The 7,500-nt window shown below is 38.3% G+C and overlaps 1 protein-coding gene across 1 annotated transcript in view; it reads right to left on the reverse strand.

The window, feature by feature from the left end:
* LOC144977412 (uncharacterized) overlaps positions 1 to 7,500 on the reverse strand; it is a 131,233-nt gene that overhangs the window by 60,823 nt on the left and 62,910 nt on the right. The window lies entirely within an intron of this gene.

Genomic DNA, 7,500 nt, shown 5'->3' on the forward strand with positions numbered 1-7,500 from the left:
ATGTGGTCTAGTGGAATTTGCAATGTGACCTGGAATATTCCGGGTTCGAGCCCCGCTTCATCAAGCACTTTCGTTTCGTTTTTCTCATTTCGGACCCTCTATTTGGAACGCCTTACCGCAGAGCATTCGTGAAAAAGAATCTTTGTCTATTTTTAAACGTTCGCTTAAAACATATCTGTTTCGATTTTAGTAGATAGTATGAGAAGCATGATAGGTTTGGTTTGTGTTGTGTGTTATGTGTATGTGTGTGTGTGTGTGTGTGCTTGTGTGTGTGTAAATGATTATGTTTCACCCAAAGTAATTTGTAATTTAAGCGCTTAGAGTCTGGTGTCTCGGAGTTATAGCGCTATATAAGTTTTCAGCATTATATTATTATTATTATTATATTATATTATTATTATTATTATTATTATTATTATTATTATATTAATATATTATTATTATTATTATTATTATTATTTGTTTATTGTGCGGCTATGAGATCTAATGGTGTTGACACTCGGCTTTGAATTCAATCCCTCGAGAGGGAGGGGACACAGACTCCTCGAAACTGGGGGAGAAATTGCCAGGCTTTTTCACCAGCAAGAGGAGACACTGGGTGGTAGCGAATCGGCTTCGGTCGAGAACCTGCCAAACGGCGAAATCGCTTCATCAGTGGGGACTTTCCACCTGTCCATAATGTACCAGTTGTGGTAACGAACCCGAAATCGCAGAGCATCTAGTTGAACGGGGTGTTGTGACGAAGCTTCCGGGTGGGTTTGCGACGGTGCACGAGTGTGGTAAGGAATTTGCAGATTGGGTCGATCGTCATAACATAGTAGTGTGAGCACCATTAGACGCTGCTGCCTTCGAAATGGAAGGTCCTGGGTTCGAGTCCCGCTCCGATTAATTGCATATGTATGGCTCTTTACTCACATTCTCTCAGTATAATCTTGTGTAGAATGAGTACCTGATCGTTAAAAGCGTTGTCTCTGTCAGAATAAAAAGTTATAATACCGCCTAACAGGCGTCATGTCTCGTCGTACATGTTAATTGTTGCTGTTGGCTAGAGGCCCATTGTAAAGTCCATTGAGCACGTTAAGTAGATATAGAGGCTCGTGATTATTGAGCAAGATTATTCACCTCCACTTTGTTCACTTTGGACTTTCTTATTGACATCATACGAGAGAGAAAATGAGAGTGAGAGTGAGAGAGAGAGAGAGAGAGAGAGAGAGACATAGAGACAGAGAGAGGAAGAGAGAGAGACAGAGAGAGGAAGAGAGAGAGAGAGAGGCATAGAGAGATAGAGAGAGACAGCGAGAGAGACAGAGAGAGGGGAAGAGAGAGAGAGAGAGAGAGGAAGAGAGAGAGAGTGAGAGAAAGGGAGAAGGAGAGAGAGAGAGAGAGAGAGAGAGAGAGAGAGAGAGAGAGAGAGAGAGAGAGAGAGATCCACAATAAACATTGACAAGCCAGAAGGGCGACAATCTCCCCACGTCTTTTTCTCCCCATTTCTATAATGGCAATCCTGTGTTTCCCAACCCCTCCCCCCCCCCCCCCCCCCCTAGCGTCCTCCCCCTCCCCCCTCCCCAACCCTCTGCCATCCCATTTCTATCACCTTTTGGATGTTTTTGTCATTAACCCTTTCAGCAAGTCAAAGAATTTAATCAAATGAAAATCTCCGCCACTTTCCGTGTTTGCATCAGAATTGTCACTATCCAATATTGTCAATCTGACGCATTCTGAAAAAACAACAACACATTTTCATAAATTTTGGCCAGAAAAATCGTCCTTCAAATATCGATAGATCAACCTGTTACATAACTGTCTTACTCTGGAAAAACATGTACTTAAAAAATTCTAGCCAGAAAACTTGTCCTTCAAATAATATCGATCGATTTAAATGAGCCTCGTCTTCTTTCTTTATCCGGCCCAGGTTTGTCCGGCTGCCTTCAACTCGGTCTCAATGCTTCGACGATGTTCCACAACAGTTCTCTTCCATCTGACTCGGTTTTTTTTGAAGGTCTCCTTTCTTTATCCGGCCATGTTTGTCCGGTTGTCTTCAACTCCGTCTCAATGCTTCGTCGCCGTGTTTGCTTTGGTCCACCAGCCTCTTGATTACTTGTGGAACATAGCAGGGCCGTAACAACACTCTTCAATCTAACTCGGGTTTTTTTGAGGTCTTCTTTCGTTTATCCGGCCCAGGTTTGTCGGGCTGCCTTCAACTCAGTCTCAATGCTTCGTCGCCATGTTTGCTTTGGTCCACCAGCCTCTTGATTACTTGTGGAACACAGCAGGCCGGCAACAGCACTCTTCCATCTGACTAGGTTTTATTAGGTCTACTTTATCTGGGCCCAGGTTTGTCCGGCTGCCTTCATCTCGGTCTCAATACTTCGTCGCCATGTTTGCTTTGGTGGACCAGCCTCTTGATTCCTTGTGGAACATCGGACCACAACAGTTCTCTTCCACCTGACTCGGTTTTTTTTTGGAGGTCTTCTTTCTTTATCCGGGCTCAGGTTTGTCCGGTTGCCTACAACTCGCTCTCGATGCTTCGTCGCCATGTTTGCTCTGGTCGACCAACCCTCCTCCTCTTTCCTTGCGGGTTCCAGTCCAAGGCCTGCCTTAAATTGATCGATTATTTGAAGAACCGGTTTTCTGGCCAAAGTTTTTCCAGAGTGAGGTAGTTTACTGGTTAAAATGACTAATTCAGAAAAGTGAGTGGGACAGGCACTTAAGACTTATGTTGGTAACAACAAGAGATGAAGTGAGTAGGAAAGTGTCAGAAGACATCGTGGATAGCTCATAAGGTAGAGTCACGCTCTCACCGGTCGGGCGGAGTTGTCGTACCAGTAAGGTCGCGGGTTCAAACCCCTAACACCGCCGCAAAAATGTTTTATTCTCTATTGTCTTCTGGCACTTTCCTACTAACTTCATCTCTTGTTAAAATGACTCCAATTTTGATATAATAATATGCTCGCGAACTTCAAGAAAGACTTCAGATAGATAGATAGATAGATAGATAGATAGATAGAGAGAGAGAGAGAGAGAGAGAGAGAGAGGATGGAGAGAGAGAAGGAGGAAGGTATATAAATACATATATATATATATATATATATATATATATATTTATATATACTAGTAAAAAGCCCGCAATTTCGCGGGGAAAGAACTATTTTCATTCGATACTGTACTCACCATCATTTAATGAGGGCAGATTGGTAAACAACGTTGTTTGTGTAATTTGGTATATCTTCGATTGATTTTTCTGTGTGGCCAAACATGAAGTGTAAACCACTATAGCCTCTGACCCGTGACACAGCAACATACAGTTGTCCGTGTGTGAATACCGGTTGTGGTAAGAAAATCCCCACCTTGCCCCTGAGACTTGTTAATTGTCATTGCATGACAAATTGAATAAATAAACGCCTGACAAAATATCAACGGTGAAAATACAAATTTAAAGAATACTCGGGATGTAGGAGCTTTCGGAATGTCTCCCCTTTACTTAACTTATTGAAAAACAAACATCCTAGCATCTTTACTAAGACTTATGACTAACCCTAATAAAAAAAATATCCTCCGATCTCGAGCTAACCCTAATAGAAAAAAATGATGACAAATTGAATAAAACAACTCTCGGACTGCTTTGCACTACCTTTCAATACTTAACAAATCAACATGGCGGCCGAAAATCAAAACAATGGTCAAATTATGAAATTTTAAACTTTCACAAATCTATCAAGAGTTTTTAAAATACTTCTATATAATGACAGATTGAACAAATAAATGCCTGACAAAATATCAACGGTAAAAATACAAATTTAAAGAATACTGGGGATGTAGGCGCTTTCGGAATGTTTCCCCTTTACTTAACTTATGGAAAAAAACATCCTAGCACCTTTACTAAGACTTATGACTAACCCCAATAGAAAAAAAATCCTTCGATCTAGAAGAAACCCTAATAGTAAAAAAAGAATCAAAATGGCGACTGAAATACCTTCATGTGATCAAGTGAATAATATCACTATGAATGCCACGATTTGCTGAAAAATGCCAACACACACTCATGTATACACCACACACAACACACACACAAACATACACACACACACACACACACACAAACACTACTACATAACAAAACTGATCATCGCTAAATCAACAACACAACGGAAGTAATAATAATACTTGATGTCATAAATAGATGACGCAAATTGACAACTTTTTACAGTGTCAAAATTAGTTGATTTTGGGAGTCAAGTGTCGTCGGTACATATTTTATGATATTATCTGTTTGACTCAACGAACTTTCAAACTGAATTTAAATTATAAAAGGAAATCAAGTTATCTGTTTATCTATCTGTAAAAAATACATTTCTAAATTTCAAATCTTTCAGTAGAGTCGTGCGCCGTATCAATTTTTTATTGACTCAAATAAGCACAATGTCCACAATGCTACATTTTTTAAAGAAAGGATATATATATATATATATATATATATATATATATATATATATTATATTGAGAGAGAGAGAGAGAGAGAGAGAGAGAGAGAGAGAGAGAGAGAGAGAGAGAGAAGAGAGGAGGGGAAAGCGGGAGGTGAAGATGAAAGTATGGAGAGAGAAATATATGAAACGAAGAGATTTTGATAAATTAATAAATGGGGGAAAAACAACAACAAATATATCGAAATAGATCTCGTGTGAGAAAATCTATTTTGAAAAACTCCAAAATGACAAGCGTTGTTCCAGCTATTGTGTGATTTGATTACGACTGCAGGGCCGTATCTGGTTGCATGCATCACGATTCTCTGAAAGAACTCTTTTGTTCTGGGATAAAGATGAGACAGGAGATCATTGGGAATGAAAACATGGCGTTGTTTACTTGTGAAAGACAATGGGGTAGTGTGGAATAGAGCAATATCAGGAGATTGAGAGAGAGAGAGAGAGAGAGAGAGAGAGAGAGAGAGAGAGAGAGAGAGAGAGAGAAGGGGAGGGGGAGAGAAAGACACAGAGTGATAAAGCGAGGGGGGGGGGGGGGATAGAGATAGGGAGAGAGAAAGTGTGTGTGTATGTGTGAGTGTCTGTGTGTGCGTGTGAGAGAGAGAGAAAGAAAGAGAGAGAGAGAGAGAGAGAGAGAGAGAGAGAGAGAAAGGTGAGGATGGTGACATATAGAGACGGAGAGAGTGAGTGAGAGACGGGGAAGAGATAGAGACAGAGAGAGAGTGAGATAGAGAGACCAAAAAGAGAGAGAGATGTAGAGAGAGAAAAAGAAAGAGAGATATAGAGATAGGGAGAAGGTGTGTATGTGAGAGAGAGAGAGAGAGTAAAAGAGAGAAGAAGAGGAGAGAAAAAAGATAGAGAGATAGGGGGAGAGGAGAAATATTTCCACTTACAAAAATCTAATTATCAAAATACAGCTTTTTGTTGTGATAATTTGTACTTTCCGTCTCAGCACACGGTGTTCATTGTAAAGGACGTGAGACGGGAGTGAGAGACGTTCTAAAGGACGTGAGACGGGAGTGAGAGACGGGCGATGCGTGATAATGGAATTACGACATTGATTCGGCTGCTGCTACTTTTGGAGGCTTGTTGTTGTCACATGTCCTTACTGACAAACGCGAAGGGGACGGGAGATTGATAGAGAGATTGATGGATGGGTAGATAGATAGATAGATAGATAGATAGATAGATAGATAGATAGATAGAAAGAAAGATAGATAGATAGATAGAACAATAGATGTATAGATAGATAGATGGGTAGATAGATAGATAGATAGATAGATAGATAGATAGATAGATAGATAGATAGATATTGGTAGAAAAATAGATGTTAAGATAGATGGATAGAAAGATAAGTAGATAGATAGAGAGATAGATAGGTAGGCAGATAGGTAAATGGATAGATGGATGGATGGATAGATAGATAGACTGAAAAATAAATAGATAGATAGATAGATAGATAGATGGATGGATAGATAGATAGATATATATATTATATATATATATATATATATATATATATATAGATAGATAGATAGATAGATAGATAGATAGATAGATAGTTATAGATATATAGTAAAATAGACGTTTAGATATATGGATAGATAGATAGATAGATAGATAGATAGATGGATGGATAGATAGATAAGTAGATAGATAGATAGATAGAGAGAAAGATGGATAGATAGATGGATAGGTAGATAGATAGATAGATAGATGGATAGATAGATAATTAAATAGCATTCTAGGAGGGGATGGGGGATGGTGTTGGTCAGGGAAATGAGATATGACCATTAAGATTTGGCCCCAGTCGGGGGTTTATCACGGAGTGTCCGTCTGCTATAATGATATCGTGACAAACAATTCATTTCACCAAATACACGGGCTTACCTCTGCCATTGCCAGTATATAATGATGCTATGCTCTTAGTCACACAATCACTCACACCATCCGCCAGCCGGATATAACGTATCAACACACAAAACTATGAGTAACTTTGAACGTTTATAGTCTGATACACTTTTGTGAGAATTACTCATGCAAGTGGCTGGCTGAAAACAATAATAAAGAGCTGATTGATGTCAGCTTCGTACTCTCTCTCTCTCTCTCTCTCTCTCTCTCTCTCTCTCTCTCTCTATATATATATATATATATATATATATATATATATATATATATATATAGATAGTTCGAAGATGACGTCACTCAGGCCTTTGTTATTCTTTTTGCCATCCGCGTTTGTGAGTTGTTCTCACTAAACTGTATTAACCAGACTTTAAAAGTTCATGGTTACACAGCGTTTGTGTGTTGGTCCGTTATACTTCCGGATGGCAATGTTGTGAACTCCTTGGCCAAGCGCATTCTATATATATATATATATATATATATATATATATATATATACACATATATATATATATGTTAATGTATATATATATATATATATATATATATATATATATATATATATATATATATATATATAGACACAGACACACACTATGAGAACACACTGCAGCATGTCGCCACATAATAATACTAATCACCGCCCAATGAATAACAAACACACTGGAACAAGAAATAGAGACGAACTACGGATTTACCGCAGCCGAGGAGGTGCGACACGGATTGAAACGATCGTCCTGACAAAATACAATATGAGTGTCCATATCTATCATACATATATATATATATTATATATATATATATATATATATATATATATATATATATATATATAATATGTGTATATATATATATATATATATATATATATATATATATATATATATATATATGTATATATATGGCTTTCCCTGGTCACTTATTTGCAGGTCTGATGACCGAATGCAACAAGTGGCCTGATTTAACACTGTGATAATGGACAATATTTAACGTTGGTTTGAAAGTATTTCCAATACAACGATGAGACCATAACAATTTGGGTTACCAGACCTGTAAATATATCAACGCCGGGCTTAGCTCGTGACATTAAGGGAATTATTTTTAGCGCTGAAAGTGT

This window comes from Berghia stephanieae, chromosome 7 (assembly GCF_034508935.2).
Source record: "Berghia stephanieae isolate SIO BIC M18660-M18661 chromosome 7, UCSD_Bste_1.3, whole genome shotgun sequence".
In the NCBI taxonomy this organism is placed as follows: domain Eukaryota; kingdom Metazoa; phylum Mollusca; class Gastropoda; order Nudibranchia; family Aeolidiidae; genus Berghia; species Berghia stephanieae.